At 46.7% G+C, this 24,829-nt stretch overlaps 1 protein-coding gene across 3 annotated transcripts in view; it reads left to right on the forward strand.

Annotated features, from left to right (window-relative positions):
- Positions 1-24,829, forward strand: part of ANK2 (ankyrin 2) — a 1,987,506-nt gene that overhangs the window by 311,523 nt on the left and 1,651,154 nt on the right. For 2 of the 3 annotated variants that reach the window (XM_078676733.1, XM_078676736.1), the window contains exon 1: positions 19,034-19,132. The exons of the other annotated variant lie outside the window; for it this stretch is intronic. The gene's annotated coding sequence lies outside the window, so the exon portion shown is untranslated. Of the gene's footprint in view, positions 1-19,033; positions 19,133-24,829 lie in introns of those variants that run through there. 3 annotated transcript variants of the gene reach the window in all.

Consider the following 24,829-nt stretch of genomic DNA (forward strand, 5'->3'; position numbering starts at 1 on the left):
CACCACATAATAACACTGCACTCAATGCGCCATAGACTACAAATACCACTAAGTGCCACATAATTACACGCCACATAATTACACTGCACTCAATGCAACATACACTCCAAACAATACCACTCAGTGCCACATAATTACACGCCACATAATTACACTTTACTGAATACAACATGCACTCCAGACAATACCACTCCGTTCCACATAATTATATGCTACATATTTACACAGCGCTCAACGCAACATACACTCCAAATACCACTCAGTGCCACATAGATACCCGCCACATAATTACACTGCACTCAATGCAACATACACTCCAAATACCACTCAGTGCCACATAATTATATGCTACATAATTACAATGCAACATAAACTCCAAACAATACCACTCAGTGCCACATAATTACATGCCACATAATTACACTGCACTCAATGCAACATACACTCCAAATACCACTCAGTGCCACATAGTTACACGCCACATAATTACACTCTATCTATCTATCTCATCACCACGGCATCACTCAGCACCACTACAGCATCACTTAGGGGCACCACAACATTACTATGCGCTACAACAGCATCACTGAAAGCCACAGCAATACTCGTCGCAACCACAACATCACTCAGCGCCACAACAGCATCAATCTGTGCAACCATTCAACAACAACTGGTTCAAATATGTTCTCTCAATGTTTCAAGCTTTATTACAAATATCACAAAAAGAGATTAATATTTCCCTTCTTGGATTTTCGTCACAATAAAATACACTGAACATAATCTTCACAAAAGTTATTTACAAAAGTTTAAGCTATTGCCATTATAACTTACAATAACTTTTATTTACCTATTAATTATTAAAAAGAAATAAGAACAATTGTTATTTGTAATATCAATACGTGTAAGTCACGTAAATACAACACATATTGCATTACAAATGCTATAGGTGTCACATTTGCGAAAGTTATAACTATTGGCATTGTAAATGACAAAACTATTAATTTCGCAATTTTCAAAACCAATACATAAATAAAAAATGTGTCATTTACAATACCAATAGCTCAAACTTTCCTAATGCGAGACCTATTGCATTGCAAATGCTTGTTTTATCAGTCGTTTTTTTTATTATATGTGCTATGCAAAACACTAAAGCTGTTTCTAAGCCAGATCAAAAAGGAACAGTGCATGAGTTTGCACACGTTAGATATAAAGTGTAAAACCACTGACAGTAAATGTAAGCATGTAGTGTCCTGGAGCAATGACCATACAGGCACAAGATCACACGTGCAGGGATTCAGTACACCAAGTCCTGGCAAGTCTGCCAACATTTTTCATTGCCAGTTCCCTTTCTACTGCCCTTAGTGAGACAAAAAGAGAAACTCAGTTTGGGACAAAAGTGAAGGCACTCGACATTGACCGGGTGTGTATGATACTAAAATGATTGAATCCCCTTTGCGATGGAGATTGAGCCTGGAGTCCCAACTACCTGGAGACCAACCATCCCTTTTTTCGAAACCCTATCAATTCTTATGACCACTGTTACTAACATGCAAGCAACTCAATATGGAATGTACCTCCATGCATCGGAGGGTCTCCACAATCGGAGCCATTTAGCAGTACAAACAATTCACAAAAGATTCCTACAATTGCGCTACTAATACGTCATGAAGCCTATTTTGAAATTCTTTCAGTTATTTTGTCATTCCCAGCTTGCTATCCAGGCATATGCTCTGTCCCGGGATGTGTTTATGCATCCACATTTCCAGCTATTTGTTATCTAACAAATATTCCCCAAGATGCACTGCTCATTACTGCGAATAACGTGCTGCTAATAATCCACAAGAAAAAAAATATTGAGCCTTCGCCATATTCGATTAATCAACTGCAGTTTTCGACATTAACCAATGGAATTAATCCCCCATGCATTTTGGAATAAATAGTTATGCAAGGGGAGGAAGGGGAGTGGGGGGAGAGGGCACATTCAGAGAGGTAGTGTGGTCAGTAAGAGTGGGGGGGGGTGAGCTTCAGATTCTCCACCAATACAATGTTAAAATACATTTTACCGGGGGCGTGGCCTGGTTGGGTATGGAGTAGGTCACAGCTTGTCCTCACTACGAATGTCTGCGAGCAGCCGCGGTCGGTAGTGGGATGACCTGCAGGGCGGTGACGTGGGGAGGGGGAGGGGCAGGGTGGGGGGTAGTAATGTATGGATTACGGAGTTTTACAGGTAAGTAGACATATAAATAAATACAACGAATTTCGTTGCGCGTACTGCATTGCATTTATTCGTTTAATTCGTTCATCCACCTACCGACCGCGGCTGCCCGCGGGATTAGAAGCCATATTCCGCTTGTTCCGCTTCGGCTCTCTTTACATGCATCGGCTGCCCTGGGGCACCTGGCTTCTGGGGTCTCTGTTTCAGCACCCGGGGACCCTGCTCTCTGTTGACAAAGTGGCCTGACTTGCTATCAGGGTCCGAGAGCGGCCAGCATTACTGGCTGACTGCAGGGGAGGAGCTGGTGATGCATTGCCGCACTGTGCAGAGCTGAGGTAAGACGTCTCGGCGGTCCTCCACTTCTGGGGCTGAAGGTAGCAAGAAACAGCAGATCTCCGACTGCGATACACTTTTGCGGCCTCAGAGTACCACGGGCCACTATTTTCAGGCTGGTTCATTTTGTGTGGCTGGGGCCTTCACTGCGCTGCTCTGGGTGTGTTAAGGGTGTGCTGCTTTCATCCAGTGTCGAGCAGCCCATGGTGGGGACCTAATCTGCTACTGGTGTTCCGGGCACCGGGCAGGTTGGTGTTGCGACGAAGCGGCCCCATAGCCTGTGGCACTCCTGATGCCGTGTGAGACGAGGGGAGGATTACACCCAGTGGGAGATGCCAAATGGTGCACAAGATACAGCTGAGGTGCGAGGGGATAGGGAACGCCCTCCGAAGTTCCTGACATCTCCAGGGGGGAGTGCTGGCCCTACACTCCTGTGAGGCCCTGAGGCATCTTGTTCTTTGTGTGGCCGCTTGGGGGGAGCCTCATGATTCTACTCTATAGACATTGGTATAACTGGTGGTGGTGGAAGCCCTGTTGGCAGCTACTGGGCAGCATACAGGCCCACATACTCCAGTCATTGTCCTGATTTCCATGCCTTCTTACTGAGTTGCGGTGACACAGCGGGACTTTGACTGTGAGATCTTCTGATGTGTCTCCACCATCTGCTGCCAGTTTCACCCCCCTACCCCCAGATGTGGAATTTGCATCATTCTGCTTCCAGATCCTACCAGCTATCCCGGGGGACGACTGGTGCAACTGACTGGGAGGCTGCCTGGGCTTTTAATGCCTGGGCCTGTATGGACACACATTCTCCCTCCTTAATGATTGCCACTCGCTTAACCTCCCCTCAATAATATGCTGAGGGGAAAATCCTCCAGACACAGCACTGTTGTGTCCTTATGGTCCAAGCCATCCCTGGTGATCATGTGTACTAAGGGGGAAACATCCTCACAAGCTCCAGAAGAGACTGCAGCCCAGCCACTCACCCAGGACTACATGGACTCATTTCTAAATGACATTAACCTCGAAATTGGCTTCCTTAAAGCAGATTAAAGAGCTGCATGCAGTACCTCTGCTAAGAAAGCGCAGAGGTGAGCACACAAGTGGACGACCTCTAGTGCCTAATGGATTCTTGCACTGAAGAACAGGAGATGCTCTGGAGAAGCAACAGCTCGAACTCCAGGCCAAGCAGGATGATTTGGAGAACCGCAGCCACAGAAATAACATATGCATCAAGGGAATCCCTTGGGGTGTGGAGGGGGAGACATCATGACCTTCACAAAAGACTTTCTCCAAATCATCCAGGCGGTACGGAGGACCAACCTATAATCCTAGGTAGAGCCCATCACATCGCGGCTATGGCATGCTGACCAGATACTACCCCTGACATCCGAACTAGAGTCTATTTTTCCAGGAGAAAGAGGCTATCCTGAGATCGGCTCAGGGTAAGGCAGACCTGGTCTTTCGTGGCCACACACTGCAAATCTTTAAGGATCTCTCTCCTTTGACCCTTAAGTAGTGGAGGGACTTTAAACTGGTCACAGAGAAACAACAGGAACAGGGGCTCAAGTATCAATGGACCCCCCTTTTGGTCTCCTCTTCCAAAGGAAAGGCAAACAACTGATGGTGCACTCCCTAATTGAAGCCAAATGCATGCTGAGCTTGACTAAGTGATCCACGGATCAGGAATCGTCACTCACCATCCTGGAGGAACATGATGAATGGCACCCAACCTGGAGCGTGTTTGGCACGTGTGGTCGTGCATTCTCTCCTGCGTGAGTTGGACTCGGCACATATATCTCATATCTCCATATCTGATCATGCGCACATGGAATTGACTTGCGTCCTCTGAGAGGGTGCCCGCAAGCTCCCCCTCACTGGTGACTCCCCCACAGCTGCTGCGTGACCCAATCAATAGAGCTGCTATTCAGGATGCAATATATGAGTACTCTCAACTTAATGCTCTACCTAACACCCCTCCCCACATGATCTGGGGTGGCTTTAAAGCGACCATACAGCGCATTACCTTCTCTATTGCGATAGCCAGCTCATGAGAAGTGCATTTACTCAAAACTAAACTCACAGAAAAGATTTGGTCTCTGGAGGGCGTTGATAAGCGTAACCCCTCGAGGCGCAATAATCCCCAGCTTGCGCTGCTATGAGGACAGCTGCAAGCGCATCAGTTTAATAAAGGAGAACGATACATCCTGACACTTAAGCAAAAATACTATGATGGTGTATAAAGTTGGCATATTATTGGCCCATAGACTTCGCCACCAGTACATTTGCTCCCACATTGCCAAACTACACACTGATGCCCCAGGCTATGTGGTTCGTGAATAGAATAAACAGGCGGCCCCGGGCTATGCGATTCATGAATAGAATAAACAGGAGGCCGTTAGGCCTCACTACAGGATGCTCTGCACTTGAGGGGGAAAACCAAGCTGCTATCCACTCTTATCTTTGGGACTGCCCATGGATGCCCTTAAACCCACAGCTCACCCAGCACATGGAAGTGCCCTTTTCAGCTGCAGAACTTAAAAAAGCTCTTGGGGGCTCTCAGTGGGGAAGATCCAGGCCCAGGCGGCCTGACCGTTGCATTTTATATGATTTTCTACCCCTACCTGAAATATCACCTGCTTGGGCTATTTAACTCCTTCACTCATAGTATTGGCCTCACGCCCACGATGTGGGCGGCCGAAATTTTGCTGATCCTTAAACCTGGCAAAGGCCCAACCCACTGCTCTTCTTTTAGGCCCATTGCGCTGTTAATTACTGATTCCAAGATCTATACCAAGATGCTGGCCAATCGTTCAGAGCATCTCTTGCCTAGCCTGCTAGACCCTGATCAAATGGGTTTTATACAGCACCGGCAGGGCTCGGAGAATACTAGACACCTCGCCCAGTTGGTGCAAAAGGCCCATAGCACAACATCCTCACTCCCCTCCTGTATTTAGATGCTGAGAAGGCATTTGACAGGTTCAGTTGGGTCTTCTTATGAGAGGCTCTTATCAAGACAGGGTTGGGTATTCATGGTTAGCAAGATCATGTCTTCCTACACCACGCCAACAGCTAACATCCGGGTAAACGGGCAAGTTACTACACCCATTTCGCTCCTGCAAGGAACCCAGCAGGGATGTCCCTTGTTCCTACGACTTTTTGCTCTGGTTGTGGAACCATTAGCAATTCACCTTCATCAAGCTTTGGACATTATGGGTATATAATTCGGACGATGGGAACACACGGTTCTGTTCTATGCTGATGACCTTCTGCTGACTTTGATGGAGCCCGTCACCATCCTTCAAGCAGGAGTTTGAACTAGTCTCGGGCTACAAGATCAATGTGACCAAATCACAAGCACTTAATCTTACCATCTTATCACAACATCTCCTGGGCCTACAGGGACTGGCTCCTTTTCAATGGGCTACCCATCTGTCCAGTACTTGGGTCTTATCATCAATAGCTCCTTATAGACCTGGACCTGAGCTAATTGGCCGCACTATAGCAGGACCTTATTATAAGATCTGCACTGGTGGAAGCTGTTACACATTTCTAGGCTGGGCCTGGTGAATGTGGTTAAAATTAATATTTTGCCCCACTTGCTTTACCTTTTCTAGGTCCTACGACCTTTATCTTGGCAGAGGACATCCTCCGGGTGCAAAGGGATCTTTGTTCCTTCATCTGGAAGGGGCAGCAGCCCCTATTTCGAATACACTGCTCATGCTGCCCAGAAATACCGGCGACCTGGCCTGCCCCAATTTTCTGGACTACTATCGGGCAGCCCACCTATGTTTTATTTCTGAATTGGTGGCTTAGGAAAGTGAAAAACATTTGTTCCATATGGGCCTAACGGTGGCATGCAGGCCTCTCTGGGACTTGGCATGGCTGTATGAAGTACCATTGTCCTGGTGGTGCTTATCTAGCGACTCCTCTCCGGATAGTGCTGGAGAAATGGAACAGAGCGGCAGTTGAGGGTGGCTTGACCACATTGCCTTCCCTGAATACACCATTGCTCATAATCCCAATGTTATGCAGGTCGTGGGTGTATAGGGGTGAATGTAGGATACTGCAGGACCTCTTCCAAGGACAGCAGATCAAATCCTTTGAGCAATGCAAGTCCAATTTTGGTATCTCTGACAAACTCAGACATCAGTATTTTCAGCTACGCCACTGGGCACTCCACTCACCCAACTCCTTGGTAGTGACTCGATCACTCACAACTTTCGAAATGTTAGTTCGTAACTTTGAAGGCTCAAGAGGTCTGATTTCTAAGACTTACGGTGCACTCCAACAAAATCGCCTCCTCCCTAGCTGCATGAAACAGACAAAATGGGAAATAGATAGTGCCTCGGGCATCACACAGAAACAGTGGGAATGTCTGTGGCATGAGATACCCAAAACATATGGGAGCATCTTGTGGCAGGAATTTGTCTACAAGCTGATGTTTCAATGGTAATATACCCCAGCTCGTTGATATATCATGTTCCCCACGGCTTCGGCTTCTTGTTGGAGATGTGGGGCACAGAAAAGAGATTTCCAGTATATTTGTTGGGCATACCCTAATCTCACTCTTTTCTGGAAGGAGGTTCTGGGACACATCAAACACACTCTGGGGGTTGGGGACAAAGCTGGCAAGCTCTTGGCCTGGCTGGATAAACGAGAAAGGGCTAATAGATGGGTGGCTGAACTCCATTTTGATACTGAGGAACCCATAACAGACCCTCAGAAAATAGTAGACACAAGCGCGTTTATGCCCCGACAGCCACAGTACAACTGGAGTATGCGGCAGCATTCCTCAAAGATATACAACTTCCAGTACTCACACAGGAAAAGATCCATTTGCTGGAGGCAGACCTCAAAACAGACGAACTGACGAACTGACATTAGGCATAAGACACGTACAATCAGGGAAAGCCCTCAGGCCCAAAGGCATCCCCATCGAACCATACAGACGAGCTGCAACTAAAATTGCCCCATACTTACTAAATATGTAAAACGCCAGTTTGGAGGAAGGAAAACTCCCTAAAGACCAACGCATAGCAAACATAGTGGCCATTCATAAACCCGGAAAACCAGCCCAAGAGTGCACATCCTATCGTCCTATAACATTGATTAATTCAGAGGCCAAGATCCTGGCAGAAACACTAGCTAATAGACTGACACCTCACCTATCAAAACTAGTGCATCCAGATCAATCCGGTTTGATGCTGGGTAGAAATACAGCACTAAACTTGATGCGGCTACATAATGTAATATGTCGTAAACACACCATTCAAGAAGAGGGCGTTTTACTATCACTTGATATGCGTATGACCTTTGATACGGTTGAATGGCCCTTTCTCTTCGCAGTCCTCCAACAAATGGGGTTTGTGCCCAAATTCCGCTCTTGGGTAGCACTGTTATACACAAAACCACTTGCACAAGTTGTAGCAAACAGACATATAAACAACGAATTTCTCCTGGGGCGTCAAAACAAGGCAGTGCTGCCCACTATCACCACTCCTTTTTGCCCTTGTGCTAGAACCACTAGCAGCCTGGATAAGGAAAGACCCGATTATTAGAGGGCTCCGCTGGACAGAGGGATTGGAGGATCATATATCCTTATATGCAGATGACATTCTGCTATACATGGAATCCCCAAAACGTTTGTTACATAGACTTTTAAATATATGTGAAACATACGGAAGATACCAAGGGTACCCAATTAATTGGAATAAATCAGTCTTATATGTCCTGAATGTTCCCCCGCCAGCGTTGCCTTAAGGATGTGAGGTGAAGGCAGTGGCAGACAGCTTCAGATGGGAAACATCCTTTACAACGCAACTTTTACCACGCAGTGCCTTTACAACGCAACTTTTACAACGCAAACCATTACAACGCATTGCGCTGGGGGGCGCTCTAGGATAGGGAATAGGTTTATTTTACTATCCAACACCTTCCCTACTATCCACAGGGACTGGAGTTGGAATAGTAAATTAAACTATTCACTATCCAGCGTCCCAAAGCACTATGCGTTGTAAAGGCATGCGTTGTAAAAACAGCATTGTAAAGGCATGCGATGTAAAAGCATGCGTTGTAATGTCATACATCCGCTTCAGATACCTAGGGATCCATATTACACCAGACCAAGATGTTTTTATGGCCAAAAATCTTTTAGAACCCTGAACAGATTGTGTCGAGATGCCAAACATTGGCAATACCTACCCCTCACCTGCTAGGAAGAGCGGCACACTTCAAAATGATGGCGCTCTCTAGATTCCTTTACGCCTTACATAACACCCCATTCTGGGTTCCTGTGTCATATTTTCGAGCAATAGAGATGGAGGTAAATGTTGTCTTTTGGAGTGGGAAGTTAGCTAGAATAGCCAGGGCTAAATTAGGTAAAAGCTGGTATGATGGTGGAATTGCGCTCCCAAATGTACAGACGTATTATTGGGCCTCCCAGCTGGTCGTAATCAATCAATGGCTCTACTCCCCCCAAACCGACCCTTTTAAAGAGTGCTAGCATGGCATAATGCATTTCGGCTTACGCCTTCCTCAGATGCCGATTGCTACACAAGGTTGCTCCTTCTCGCTCCCTTTTGTCATGCACGGCCCTCCCAATGGCGGGAGGTTAGCTGGCTCCGCCTTGTTGGTCACAGCTGCAGTTTGAAATGTGTAAACTAGAGCTCCCAACATGCAATGTTCCGGTGAGTACCTTTGGCGGTGCCATGATGTTAGCCTTCTATAAGTGCTGTAATGTCAGGCAAAGGAGGAGATTTCATGTTGTGGAGAAATCGCGAAATAAAAGTCCAAGGTTCCCGCAGGTCCCCAACGTCCCAGCCCCAAAATTCAAAGTCAAACCGGGCCATGAAGCCCGGGTGCAATGATCCCGCTTCCCCCTGAAGTCACGGGCTGTACCGGACAGTGGCCGCTTGCCTGGCTTGATCCTGAGGCTGTCCTGCAGTATCCGATACCTCAGAGAGAAACAACTGAATGCTAATAATCCACAGGACACAAAGCGGAACGGGTCCTCTTTAACGCGCTATTGGCAAACATGTGAAATATCAAGCAAAGACCCCTCCATCAAAGAGACCAGAGGACACAGCGGGGAGCTTTTGGGAATTCCTTTTAATGACTGCTAGCATGGCATAATGCATTTCGGCTTACGCCTTCCTCAGATGCCCATTGCTACACAAGGTTGCTCCTCCTCCCTCCCTATATATATATCAAACCCCACAGGCGAGATGGCACTCAACCAGCAGCAAATACCAACAGACCATCACACATGTCAGGAATCTGCCTGATGCGTTTTGGAAATAAAATCCTTCCTCATAGGCTGGTGTTCGCAAAGCTAGCAGCGTTTCATGCCGCACATTTATTTCAGCAATTGCCTTCTGATAGGCTGCTTTTTGGCTGAATAGTCCTAAACAGTATTGTGGGATTTGTAGTGCTTCAATCCTACTCAAATGAGTGCTGCGTTAAATGGTCCCCAATAAACCCCCTTCGATGGGCCCTGAGATGTGCATAGTCTCAATCCTGGAAGTTGCTGCCCCATATAGGAACTTCAAAAATGTTGAGCCCCATGGCCCAATTTACGATCACTGCGGTGGTGCCATCCACCATGGCTGGGCCGCCGTGATTATATAACGCTCCAAAGTTTGCCCCACAGGCGAGGCGGCACTCGACCACCAACATATACCAACAGACCATCACACATCTCAGGAATCAACCTGACGCATTTCGGAAATAAAATCCTTCCTCATAGGCTGGGGTTCGCAAAGCTAGCAGCGTTTCATGCCGCACATTTATTTCAGCAATTGCCTTCCAACAGGCTGCTTTTTGACTGAATAGTCTTGCACAGTATTGTGGGATTCGTAGTGCTTCAATCCTACTAAAATTTTCACACAATGGCAGAGAATGAGACAGCATTTTGTTAGCCTTTTTTATTCGATGTCAGTCTTTATTTTGTATCTTAATTTTGTATTTTCTTTTTTGTATTCACTGGGCTAATGCTATCATATTCTTTGCTATAATTGCTTCCATTGTTTGGTACAAAAGAGTATAATAAAGTATTGTAAATACATTTCCTTGACTTCTTTGAACCAAAGGCAGGGTCTCCACCTAAAGTAAACCTGCTAGGTTCTCTGGCTGGTATGAGAAGAATCCAGACTGACCTGCCCTGTATAATACCCAACAGGTGATTCAGTGCTCCCCCCCATGATCTGCAGACTCACAGGCTATCTACATGGAACTGGGGGCTCAGAGAGAGCTACCATGAGGGCCAAAATCCCCAGTTCACATCAGCTATTGGAATTCAATCTGCCAGAGAGTTATTTGAAACATTCTTAATTTCTTTTAACATAAGTATTTAAAAGTTGGCTGAAAGCTGTATATAATACCGAAATTTAAGTAAATCTGGCTATGCATGGTCGCATGATCTATAGTTTTTTCAACATGTTTTAGCATCTTTCATCAATCCATGTTTCCATGTAACCCTTTGCGTGAATGTTATTAATCATACGTTAAAACTGAGACTTATGTGGAAGGGGCCCGTGAGTAAAATCAAGTAATCTAAATATCATAATCATATGCAATGGAAGGCACATCAAGGCGGCAAGCTTCAAAAGCTGCATCGCTTGTGATATGCAACCAGGCTGCCTCCCAAAGGAGGAACCAGCCCTCTCCCTGCCCCAGGCACATTTGCACCTGGGCAAGCTGGAAAGTTAGGTATGCAGAAGGTGTACACCCCAGAAGGCTAGCCACACCTATAGGGTGGGCTACCTGGACTGAACAGCTAAGGAATACTTCAGCCATTTTTAAAAGCAGTAGAATAGAGGGTTCTGGGTATGAAAGGTGACCTACATCCCTGGATAGCTGCTGGGGCGTGGTCCTAGCCCTCCCGCATGGCGGGCCCCGGACGACATCGGCCCCCCATCCAGCCCGGGTCGGCCTCGGGCACACCGCTGCACGACCTACAAACCACCAGATCCGCCACCCGGCGGCCCACAACCACTGACACGGCACACTCGGGCCGCCCCAGCATTACTGGTCCGGTGCCCCCCCCGGACCCTCGTTCCAGGCCCGATGCCATCTTGGGCCCATCACGTCACAGACACGTGGTCCCGGCCCAGCCGCGGCCACGGCCCCAGCGAGCCCGCCATCGAGGCACCAAGAGCCCTCCGGGTGGTAGAGTGGCCACTCAACCAGAGATAAGGAGAGGGGAGTTTCGACGGCTCCCCCACCGTCCCCGGATGCCTGGTTTCGATCGGCCTCCGGCCTCCCTGATCGCGGGCCCCACCTCCTGCTGGGTGTCTGGACACCATCATCCCGGCCCCTCTGAGCCCCAGGCGAGAGGGTCCCGACATCAAAAGACTCCAGACCTATATCTGGGCCAGCCCCGGGGTAGGACGGCAGTTGTATCCCGGAGTCGAGAAGCCCTGCTGACGCTGTCGCAGCTGACCCTGAGACGAACTCACCTTGCTGTTCTACCTGGAACCTGCTGGCGGTCCATCTTCGCTGTAACCACCTTGGAGCCTGCTGGTGCTGCCGCGGTCCATCTTCGCTGTAACCACCTTGGAGCCTGCTGGCGCTGCCGCGGTCCATCTTCGCTGTAACCACCTTGGAGCCTGCTGGCGCTGCCGCGGTCCATCTTCGCTGTAACCACCTTGGAGCCTGCTGGCGCTGCCGCGGTCCACATTCGCTGAACCATCTTGGAACCTGGTGGCGCTGCCGCGGTTCACACTCGCTGAACCATTTTGGAACCTGCTGGCGCTGCCGCGGTCCACACTCGCTGAACCATCTTGGAACCTGCTGGCGCTGCCGCGGTCCACACTCGCTGAACCATCTTGGAACCTGCTGGCGCTGCCGCGGTCCACACTCGCTGAACCACCTTGGAGCCTGCTGGCGCTGCCGCGGCCCAACCTTCCGGAACCCCCCCAGCTCGAGGATTGAGAGCTGTGCGTAGAGTCTCCTGGCAACCGACCATCTATAAGACTGTCCCGCTACCTTGCCCCTTGTCACAAGACTTTCCAGATCTCTGGATCTGCTGTATATATTGAAACGATACTTATTGCCAGATAAAGATTGAAAACTCTATCTACGTGTGGTGTACATTTGTAGTGGTGTGATTACTCTGCTGTACGATCCTAGGAGAGGGCCCTCACGTCGGAGGCCTCTCGACATCGCTCGGTCCCTTCTCTGAAGGAGGGGTAGACCTAGGGGTGGTCAGTCAGACACCTTCTGCCTCCCCCAGGTTCGCCTTTCTAACAAAGGGCTACGCCTGGCACCAGAACTTCAGTTCTGATCTAGCTTGTAACAGAGGAGTCAAGAAGAGACCCGAGTCTGCGATAACAGGAGTTGCACCACCAAAGGTGTGATGCTCTGCACCTGTGGCAACCTTCCTGGAACTGCACGACTGTGACTCATCCTGGACCAAAGCTCGGTCTCCCCAGACAGAGGGACCCCTTTAAGAGCCTAACGCAACTCCAGGCCCTCAGATGGATTACCCAAAAGTAGATGGTCCAGTGCACTGTGGAAATGTAGTCCTGATCTCCATGAAGTTTTAGGTGGTTACCGTGTTCCCATGGACCTCCAGATGTCAAAATAATTTTGTTATGTTATGTTATAGAGACTTATAGAGTGCTCTTATACCCTAGGGTGTCTTGGCACTAGCCCCTCAAGCTACACAACTGAGACGCGCCTAATTGCGAAAAAGCCAAGTCTTAAGTTCCTTCCTAAAGTTTAACATGGTAGGGATATATCTGATATGTAGAGGCAGGCTATTCCATAGCTTAGCTGTGCGAAATGAAAAGCACTTGCCGCCCCAGGTCAATTTTTAGGTCGAACTTACAGCAGCGCATGCGCTGCTTGCTCGACTTTTAGTAAGGGTGTTTTCAAAGTGCTACCAGAGGCTTTTGCTGGCCTCAAGCTGGCGGTAACGTGCGCGTGCACGTGCGCATCCGCCATCTGTCTTTTCTCTGTCACGGGTAATTAAGCAGACAGCACTTTAAACCAGCGATCGGTCTCCCCTTTCATCTTCACTCAAAGGACAGACGAGTTCTCACAACTTAAATCTGCATAAAACAATTGTTATTCAAAGAAACACATTAATTCACGTGACTTAATCTTTTCAAAGTGTTATCTGTGATAAAAACACCATTGGTGGGTCTCTGGGCACTTATTCAATCGGTGCAGTTATCAAATATGTTTATTTTATTGATCTACAATGGATACAAAGCTGGTTCAATTGCACGGCAAAGTAAAACTTAATTGATAAAGCAGAGATGAAAGGGGGGATGCTCTTGGGTTTCTCTTCCCCCATCCATTATTCAGTTCCATTGCACCGTCAGACCTCCCTTCCCTTTCTATTTTTCTTCTTTTCTGCCCCCCTGCCATCGCACGAGCTGGGACCTTCCAGGCTCACACTGCTATTCTGCTTTGCATGCTACGTACTAGGTAAAAGTGAACTTTGGTGCAGTGTGCATGTTCAAATAGCCTGTGGCCGCCCACCTCCATAATTTACTTTCATGCCCCCTGATTAGTTAATTAAATACTAATAGTTTTGTGTTTTCCCTCATTGCAGCATATTATAATAAACACATGGCTACAGTAAGAATGCAGCTCATTATTAAAAGAGCCCTGGTGCTTAATTTTGTGACACAGAGTTTATCATTATTATATTGTACACTACACCGGTGTGGTGGGACTGGCTGACTCATTCCATTGAGGTCGATGAAGATGAGCGTCCAGACGCCCTGGGCATAGGAGCAGCTGTCTGTTCGTTTTCACTACAGCCTGGCACCTGCTAACTCTCTCTCTATCCCCTCCCACCTCCCTCTTTGCCCCTTTCATTGTTATTGTATCCCTTCAATTCCGATCTTAGCACCTACACATTCCAAAAGGACAGTCGAGAGCTTACATACAGATAAAAGGCATATAATACTTATAGTTTAATATCTACAAGGTTGCTAACAGGACATTATGCATACAATATTCAGGTAAGTGCTCACCTGTGCGTGCTCTTCCTATTGTCTGATGCAGTGGTGTAATTGCGGCGCTGGGGGGCACTTTACATGTGTACAAATTTCATCTTTCCTCTTTCTTTTAAAAGCACTACTCCTACCACCCCTGTTTTCCACTGTTTTTCTTGCCTATTTTTTTTTCGATAGGCCAAATGATCACTCCACTGCAAACAAAAAAGCACACCTAAAAAATAAGTGTCATGTGCAACACTAATAGCTCTAACGTTCACTAATGCGAGACCGGTTGCATTGCAAATGCGTGTATGAGCAGTTGCCTCCAGCCAGTCATCTATGCAAAGCTACTGCACGCAACTGCACTCCATCAACACCAACAGAAGCACAGAATAACCTCAGCATCACTTAGCCCAAGCACAGCACCACTTCAACACCAGCGCAGACCATCTCCGCACCAGCACACTACCTCAACTCCACCTCTGCACCAGTGCAGCACCACCGCAATACTTCAGCATCAGTGCAGCACCACCACAACAGCACCAGCACAGCATCACTCAGTGCCACCACAGCATCACTCAGCACCCTCTCAGCACCAGTGCAGCATTACCTAAGCATCACTCAACACCACCACCTCAGCACAACACTACCTCTATCTGCATCAGTGCACCACCTCCTGCGCAGCACCAACTGAGCACCAGCGCAGGCTCACCAAAGCATCAGCACAGCACCACCTCAGCTGCAAATCTGCACCAACGCATCATCAGCGCAGCATCACCTGAATATCACCAAAGCATCACTCAGTATCACTCAGCACCATCTCAGTATCACTCGGCACCACCTAAGCACCACCTTGCACAAGCACCCCACCACCTAAGTATCAATCAGTACCACATCAGAACCTGTGCAGCACCACCTCAGTATCAGCACCTGAGCACCAGTTCAACTCCACCACCTCAGCATGACTTATCACCACAGCATCACTCAGCACCACCTCAGGATCACTTAGTACCACCTAAGTATCATTCAGCATCACCTGAGCATCACCTCCAAACCTGCACACCACCACTTCAGCATCACCTCAGTATCATTCAGGATCACCTGAGCATCAGCTCCGCTCCGCTCACCACCACCTCAGCATCACTCCGTACCACCTCAGTCTGCCCTCGGAATCTGGCATCTGTTGATTCGCCTCTAATGTCCGTCAGCTGCTCCTATTATAATTGAGGTACTAGTCCCACCTTCCACCCTCCTGTTGTTTATGTCACCCCCCCCCCCCATTAAAAAAAACTATAACAAATATGCATTAGAACAGGCATGGAAAAGTAGCCAGCATGCATGGACAAAAAAACTAGAACACATTTTTTGTGTTAATTCTGTTTTTATTAGGGTAGTTCAGTTGTATATAATATTTTCTTGGTTATATATAGGGTGACATAAATGGTTATAACACTTTTTATTATAACTTTTTAGCATACTGCACAACATTCACAATGCTCTACAACACAGCTTAAAGACATTAACAAAGGCAATAGCTCTGTCTAAACACTTATAAGGTCCCAAAGGCGAGACTTATTGGCTATGCCAATGCTTGTTGGACTCTTGACACTGTCATGGTATAAGCACCCCTAGAGCGAAGATCCTTATTGGGGATATACCATTGAAACATCTGTCTGAATGCTGATCATACCACTGCCAAGGCTTGTTGGCCGCCAGTCCGGCAACGACCCCCTTTACTCAATGCTGCACCTCGAGGGAACTCTGCAAAACCTTCATTCAACATCAGCAGAGGCTTCATTGTCGACTTTTTGCTCCCTGTTTCCCACCAGCAAAGTGAAAGCGATACAACCATATTTCCCGCAGTTGCCGATCAGCACAATGGACAGCTAGGCCAACTCTGCATCCGGCTTCTCAAGCCAGGTAATATCAAACGGACTATCGTGGCTTGGTCCTGGGACCTGCATCATCTTAACCCTCCTTGGGTTCCACACAACTTGGCCTGCAAGCGACTGATTGTCACAAGTACTTTTTCCCATTGACAGCAATGATAAAGTTTTGCAGTACTGTTTTGCAATGATCCTATATTGCTTCTAAAATCCATAACTCTGCATATACTTATTAGATTTACTTCATTTTGGTGTCTGAAATTATATTAAAATCTGCTTTTTTTTAATAAATTGGTGTTGGATTTATTTCAAGTTGTGTCAATATTATTTATCGACCGTATTGGTACTATGAAGTGCTCAACACGTTCCTCTAGTAAAGCCTGGTGGCTCTTTGCCACTCTACCAGGACTGGGCTAAAGATTTATTATTGTGAATACAAAGACCATCTTTGGGGTATTCTGAGAGTATTGCATGGTGAAGCCTAACCAGCATCACCACATAATACTCCACCGTCCTACACTGATGTAACCCATGTACAGATTAGGTCTTTTAGGTTTTCGTATTATCATCAACACCACAATCATCGGATACCCAGAATGTCCACAATATGGCACGGATTTTCACCCCCTTTTTGCTGTGAGCATCTTGAATTATGTCTAAAATAGCCAGAATAAAACAAAGAAGGGCCACTGTTATGCAGTGATAGCCAGCATGTCACTGAGAATGTCCAGAAATATTGCACTGATAGGTCTCTATTATGAATGGATATGTATCTTGGTTCGCTGAACACATGGTTCGCAGTTACGCAAGGAAAATCACTACATTGCAAAGAGTGCCATAGTATGTCATGGATATACCCCTAATAAACTTGGTTAGCCAGAATGTCACCAAGAATGCCATGTACATGTCACATCACTGAGGGTTGCTATTATGCCTGGATATTAAACATTCCACTAATAATACCCGAATGATGCCTCGTAGGCAAGGGCCTGGATACCCTAACGGGAGATTATCCACGCTTTATAAATCTTGGTTGATTGATTGATAAGGTTCTCATTTGGAGTCAAATGTGAACCCCTGTACCCTTCCTCCTCTAACCCTACATTTTTCTGATATCTTCATTTTTGCTGAACCCTTAGTACACCCAACACACTCACACCCATTAACATGCACATGCATATTTAGAGTTATTCATTCACATGCATGCACTCACTCAAGCACATCCACTAGCCTCAGCCCTTGCTCAACCTTCCACTCACCACTACCATACTCCTAGGTGGCGGTGGTGATCCTTCCGAAGAGGTTCATCCTTGGCCTTGGCTTTCACTGTCTTCCATGCAGTCAGCAGCTCGAGGTGGAGGGAGGGAGCTATGCCCTCCTATACCGGGACACATAGTACTGGGTCCACCCAGAACTCGTGAGATGGAGATCCGCCCCCTGCCCCTGTGCTACTACAGAACCTACAGGATGCCTTGCATCAGCAGCAAGCTGGCAAGGGACTAAAGGGAAGACTGGTAGACCATCAGGCTGGGGTGCTGGCCAAGGGCACAAGAGAGCATCTGGAAATAAGAGGCACTTTAGGAAGGGACAATCACGTGCAGCAGTGGCAGCCTTGCACTCTATTCACCCAGGATATTGCCCCTTCTTCCAATGGCTGAATATATGATGCATCAGCCAATACCAGGAGGCAATGGCAGGATCGGCTATTGTCAGGACTCAGCGCCGACAGCCCTACTTGAACAATAGAACAACTGCTGCATTTGGTAGCGCCGGCATGCCCTTGTCGCTGCCTCCCAGACACACATTGGGAATGCAAAACTGGAGTCAAACTGAAGGCGCTCACCCTTGTACGCGTGCCCTTACTGGGTTGAAATGTATACTACTCTGATGTATTTTATTTTACTCTGAGGTATTAGTGTGGCAAACTAGCCTGCCAGTCTCCTGCTCCCCTCTTTAGTTCTGGGATCGGTGGGCACCCCTTCCAAATGCCTCTGTGGGCCAGCCACCCTGTAACAATTCTCTATGATCATTATAGGACCTCTACGTCACCCAGTCTGTCATTGCAGCTTCTGTCATTCAACAATTCCTGGCAGTAGGGACCTGAAGAGTATATGTTGTTACATTTAATTTCAACTCCCTCAACCATTTCCTTCATTTATTGAAAATATTTAGAAACGATAGTTTTTTCGAAAATAAAATACCCAGCTTCCTTAAAAATGGGGACAGCTGTATTATAATACACTTACTCTTATAGTTCAATTCCATAGTACCCATTTTATCGACTTCATGAAGGTGACAAGAAGAATTCGTCAGCGTAGAATTCAAAACTGTGATCAGTTTGCACGCAAATATATGCTTATTCATTTTGTGACGGAGCCTTATTTGTCATACATCCCGGAAACAATCTGAAAGAGTGCCTTGGAGTAATTTCACGGCGACGTGCCACTCTGTCCAAAACACCCAAATAATTCATTAAAGGTGCCTTTACAAACATAAAGTCTGGCGCCACACACCGCCGAGCAGGGGTCTGTGTCTCTTTAAGGGAGGAGCTGTCAGGCTCAGCGTGGTTGGTCGGCGGATCTGGCTCTGATGTCACCCTGTGTCACATGGTGGCGGCTGCTGTGGCAAGCAGCGGTCAGCATGGGCTGCAGAGTGTGACTGGTCTCCGCCCGGGAAGGCTGCCTCTGGACACAGCTGGACTCAGCGGGTACCACTGATAACGGAGCCGTGCCCGCCTGCACCCAGTAAGTGCCCGGCTAATTGCATGTTGGGATGGAGAGAGCTCGTGAAAGCTGCAGCATCTCTTCCAGTAATTGAAATGCATGCCCGGTGCCGGGAAGGGCTTTTACTAAACCTATTTGCTGGACGGGATGATGCAGCGCGCGCGCGTCCTAAAGATGTCAGTCAGGATGCTGTTTTGTGCTGTATACACTTGGAGCACGTACGCTGCCGGCTGCTAGAGAAAACCTTCCCTCCACCACATGGGAGAAATAGTTTGTCGAGATTCTCGGTTTCAAAGTAATTGTTTTCACTAACAACAAGTGGGATTTTTCGTCGACCTGGCAACTTGCAGATAATAATTGGCAGCCGCCTCCACCCATTTGGCTGGTGGAGTGACGTTGCAGGAGTTTTGTAAAATGATGCACGAGCCATTATAGTATGAATGGCAGTTTGGATAATGTGTTAAAATTGTTTAATGGGTACCACTCTCGTTTTCCGTTGTTGTCGTGCTGCACAGATATATTGCAAGCCAGTTAGAGGATTACCGAAGGCGGTTTAGTGTGTCATTGTGTGCTGTGGTGCAGGTTGCCTCCCTTCGTGTGAATGTTGTTAAGACAACAACGTCATTTGCTTGTGTGCTGCGCTTTAATTGCATCTCCTGCGGACAGAGCCACGAAGGAGGATGTTGTATTGCGTTTTGTTTATAACACTTGTATAGAGCTTGCTAGCAAAGGGCGTTGAAGCGATTGCCTATACCGATAGTAACCTTCACTATTATTGTGTGGGGTGGGTGGAAGGGTGTCATTTTTGGGATATCCACAGTATCAAGCGCCATATAAAACACCCAAGGTATACAACACCAAGAGGGATTCGTGCCATGACGTCACTGCTTCAGACTGCTTTCATCTATATGGTACATGCTTGTTTGCACATGCAAGTCTGTGAAGAGATGTATTGTGCGCGTCACAGAAACAAGACAGGGTTCCAGCGTGGAAGTCTTCAATGCCCCTGATCTCTGTCGGAGAAGGCCACAGGGGGACCTAGGAGACAAGCATTGAAAATGCAATAGGTCTCGCAGCATTAGAGTTAGTGCTTTTAGAATTGTTTATGGGTTTTTTTTGTAAATCTTTAGCATTTTTGTTTCCTGTAGCCAATGCTAAAGAATTTCAAAAAAAAAAGCCATAAACATTTCTAAAAGCTCTGAAATGCAGCTCTTGAAATACGATTAGAACCCAAAAGTGCAAGAGTGCACAGCTATCTAAATAGAAAGTCTTGATCTGCTGGTGTACTGTGTTTGACACTGACCTGGTAACATTACATTCCCAGTCTGAGGGTTCACTGAAGGAAGGATGGACTAGCAAACACAGCCATAAAACATCGACTCCTGGCTCATTTATGGGAAAAAGCAACTTAGCAAAGACGCACAGCTCGGCAGGCGCTCATGTGAGAAAATAGCCGTTGCGTGTGAAAAGTGTGGCAAAGCAGAAAGAATACATAGCAGCGGGACAGCATGCCAGGTCCGTCATTAGGGGGACGTACACAGAGCAGAGAGGCACACAGGTGAGCGGGCCATAAAAACACAGTTGTGGGGGAAAGAGCCAACAGGAGGAAGACGGCTGAAACAGCCCTGCCAATGCACCTTGGGGTTAAACTAACGGCAATTAAGTCATTTCCGCCGCATTCCAACAAAAAACAAGACCAAGTGAAGCATGTGAAATGTAAGCAGAAACTGCAAGCTCTTTACAGGGAACCAATTTAGCTCCTTGGATAGTTTCAGAGCATAAAACAATTCACGATTAAAGCGATCAAGCTACTGTTTGTTCACCGCTAAGAAGATGGTTGCAACACTGGAGTAGATTTAAAGGAAATTAAACGTTTTCCAAACAGTCCAGTAACTCTGAAAGGGTTAAGAACATAAGGAAGAGTCAGTGAAAAGAAGATTCAAGAATGCAGGGGTGGAAGACTGAATACCTAGGTAGGCAATTGGTTTGCCCCTTAATTCCAGTGTTGTATTTACCTCATGTCCAGCTACCGTCCTCTTGGTTAACATCGCCTCCTTAAGAAGGACAGCTTTGCTCAAGTCTCTTGTTGCCTATTCACCATATCACGAGGCCGACACTGAGTGCCAATTCTGGTGACACCTACAAGTTGATTCAGGAAGAATGTGAAAGCATTTCTTTGCGGCTCTGGCAGTTCACATACTAAAGTCCACGCACTTCAATATTTATTTACCTGTAGTGACCGAGCATTTACAAACTGCAAATGCGTACACACGCTACTCTTTTGAAAATACAAATGCTACAGCTGCGAAGCCCGAATGGAAATGCTTTTACACAAGCTGCTGCTTTTTAAAAATACAAATGCCGCTGTGGAGCTCCTACTTTGTAGGCGCCCGCTGGACCTGTGCAGGAGGGGTGTAGGGAGTGAGGGAGGGGTCGGGCAGACATGGGAATGGCTGCGGGAGGAGGAATAAGGAAGTATTGACACTTGCTTAAGAAAGGCACTGTTTGTGCTCAGAGGGTGGGGAGGGCTGGTAATGCGAAGCAGGAGAGGGGAAGCTAAATTATAATGCCGAAGCGGAGGTCACAATTCACGGTCACAATTCACGGTCATTATCTTTGTCCGTACCGCATTGATGTGGACTACGGACCGGTTCGAGTCTCCCTTTCTACCAGTGCCTATTAAAAAAATAAAAACTGTGGTGAATGGGAAACAAAATAATAAATGTGCCTATCGCAGTCTCGCAAATGGATGAACTCCCGAAGGGTGAATGCAAGGGTTTGCTTCAACAAACAACAACAAACAAGACGGAGGGAAGAGAGGGGAGGGGGGAGGAGAAATGCGACACGGCGGGAAGGGGAGGGGGCGGAGCGGAGAGTTGAGGCAGGAAGAATTAAGTGAGAGAAATGTGTGGAGAACAGATGAGCACGAAGAGAAGTGGGGGCGAGAGGGTAGAAAGAAAAGAGAAAGATGTGAGAGTAGGCGGGAGAAACGAGGAGCTAAGGAAACAGAGGTAAAGGGAGGCAAACGTGTGGGGAGACGAGGAAAGCAGACGTGGCAAATGTTGGAGAAAAGAAAGGAACAGGAGATGGGCATAGAAGGAGGTTCAGAGAGGGAATCGAAAGGAAGGGATAGAAGTAAGGGGCAAAGAGTGACAAGTGAGCAAGAAGAACAAGACGGAGGGAAGAGAGGGGAGGGGGGAGGAGAAATGCGACACGGCGGGAAGGGGCAGGCAGGATGACTCAGGGGAGGGGGCGGAGCGGGGCAGAGCGGCATGTGGGTGTGAACAAGCCGGGCCTTTGAAGTGAAGCTAAGCTTCACTTCAAAGGTGTCGGAGGAATGCGGGCGGCTGTGCACGCGCTTTTAAGCTCAATGCACATGCGCATTGAGCTTAAAAGTCACGGGCACTGCAAGGAATCGCCACGATTCCTTGCAAGTTAGATAAAGTCTGGATGAGCCCCTATAGTCTCGCTTGCTCGATGCGCATGCGCATCGACAGGCGAGACCTAATAAAGGGTTAACAGACTGTACCAGATATCGAACCGTGAGCAAAGTCAATCCTATCTTCGCCAGCCCAAGACAAATATTTATTTTGAGGCGCTCTGTGGAAAAGACATCATTCTTGCACTGGACCAGAGACTCAAACTAAAATGTTTCTATAGCGCTTCATGTATTACTTGGGATTTCTAAGCACTTTGTGCGCCACCAGTTGCCTGTACCCCAAGGAAAAGATATGCAGTTTATCGGCCTATGAAGGATGAAGGGCTGAGTCGCCCGTTACAAATAAAGTAAAGCAAAGTTGAAGAGCATGCACAGAAGACTTTCCTACTGGCATTTCCCGCCTTAAAAAAAGAGTCCGTGCCTCGAAATCCATAGCACAGTACAACCTTGCTGAGTGCTGACCCAGCCCCGAGTCCATTACCTTGGAGATGGACTGAGAGTGATTGCGCCTTGGAGCGCGCGCAGCAGGATTGCTCAGCAGAAGCTGCTCACGCTTCACTGCGCCCCAGACTGCATGACGTCATTTCTGTGTGAAATCCCCGAATGTAGAGCAGGGGCGTGGCTGCCAGTGTCACCAGGGCAGCAGGGACACTGTGTCCCAGGTCCTGACACTGGAGGGGCCGACACTGCTCCCCAGGCTGGCCCCCGTTATTTCTCTCCGAACCCCTAGCCTTACAGGCATCAGCTACTAGCAACCCCGAAGTTTTATTCTGACGCCAGACCCGGTTGATGTTACTGATTATTTGACTTTTTCAATTTTTTTCCTTCAAAATACAGCTCTGCTATAAGATATATTAGGTTCCAGGCACTAGTGTTTTCGCTCACTAGGCCTCCTCAAAAACGCAACATGCATTACACATATCCCTATGTAAGTATCACTTGTCCGAATAGCGCTTCAGCACCTTGCCAGGGGCAGAAGGAGCTATATAAGTGACAGTACAATCCAACATAGGCGACCACCTGCCACATAGGAAACATGACAAACGAATACCCCCTGGAGCCATGGTCTCCGGTGGGAACTACACGGTTTGACCTTAGTGCGACAGCAGATCTGTTGCCTCTGTCGGGCAACAGAGTATACAGTCTGTTAATAATGAATAATATAACCAACACTGTTGACTTCCTTTAACAATGTTCTACATTTATCGAAAATATTTCGGAATACCTACTTTTCCCCCAAAAACAATTGCTTTCCTTTAAAATGGCAACGATTTTTTATAATGCACATTCTCTCAAAGTCCATAATCAAATACTAATAATGTTCTGTATTATTATTTTACAGTATTATCATCAGTATCATTGATATTATTACGGTTATTTGCATTGTTGTTATGAATATTGTTGTTGTTGCTGTTTTACTGTAGTTAGCTCCAACAACAACAGTATTATTAATATTATGAAAATAACAATAATGATAATACAACTCATATAATTCATACTACTCATATTGTGATGATCATAAGAATACACTACTGTTATTTTTTATTATTACCATGATGATGATCACCATCATAATTGTTGTTTAACATCACCACATTTATTATTATTACTAGGAAATTAATAGTCATTTTTAACATTAACAATTATGTTGCTAAATATAATGTTGATCAAATAATTGGTATTATTGAGCCTACAATTGTTATAGTATACACATTTGTAGTTATATTGGTTGTAAATATCATTGGTAAGATTATTACTATTATTGTAGCTGTTTTGCTTTTGATCTTGTCTTTAATTAATAATGCAAATGACATTAGTAATATTACTAAATAAGGGCGATCTTCAAATAATGCGAACATCAAATATATAGGGATTATAGTAATTATGCAATGAAATATATTTATACTAAGAGACCACACTCTTGTTAGAAATGACTGTTCCATGTTTGCAAGTTCTCCGCGGTTTATTACATGGACCAAAGAGGTGCTCTTTTAATAGTCATAGAACATTCTAGAAAGCAATGTTCGCATCACAGTCCAATAAATCGAAAAAAGCGAACGCTATAAACTGTATAGAAGGATATGAACCAACAGTGCATTTTTTTTTTGGGCAATGGTGGAGCCCATATCTTATATGAGTGCATGAAGCCTCTTATAAGTTGGATGACCCCAGCACCTGACGCTGTTACAGTGTATTATACCGGGGTTTTAGGTTTTTCTGTGTCATGAGTGTATCGTATATCCCCTTGTTCCGCTTTAAAAGATATTTCTGAGACAAGT

Source organism: Lissotriton helveticus, chromosome 2_1 (genome assembly GCF_964261635.1).
Source record: "Lissotriton helveticus chromosome 2_1, aLisHel1.1, whole genome shotgun sequence".
Lineage (NCBI taxonomy): Eukaryota > Metazoa > Chordata > Amphibia > Caudata > Salamandridae > Lissotriton > Lissotriton helveticus.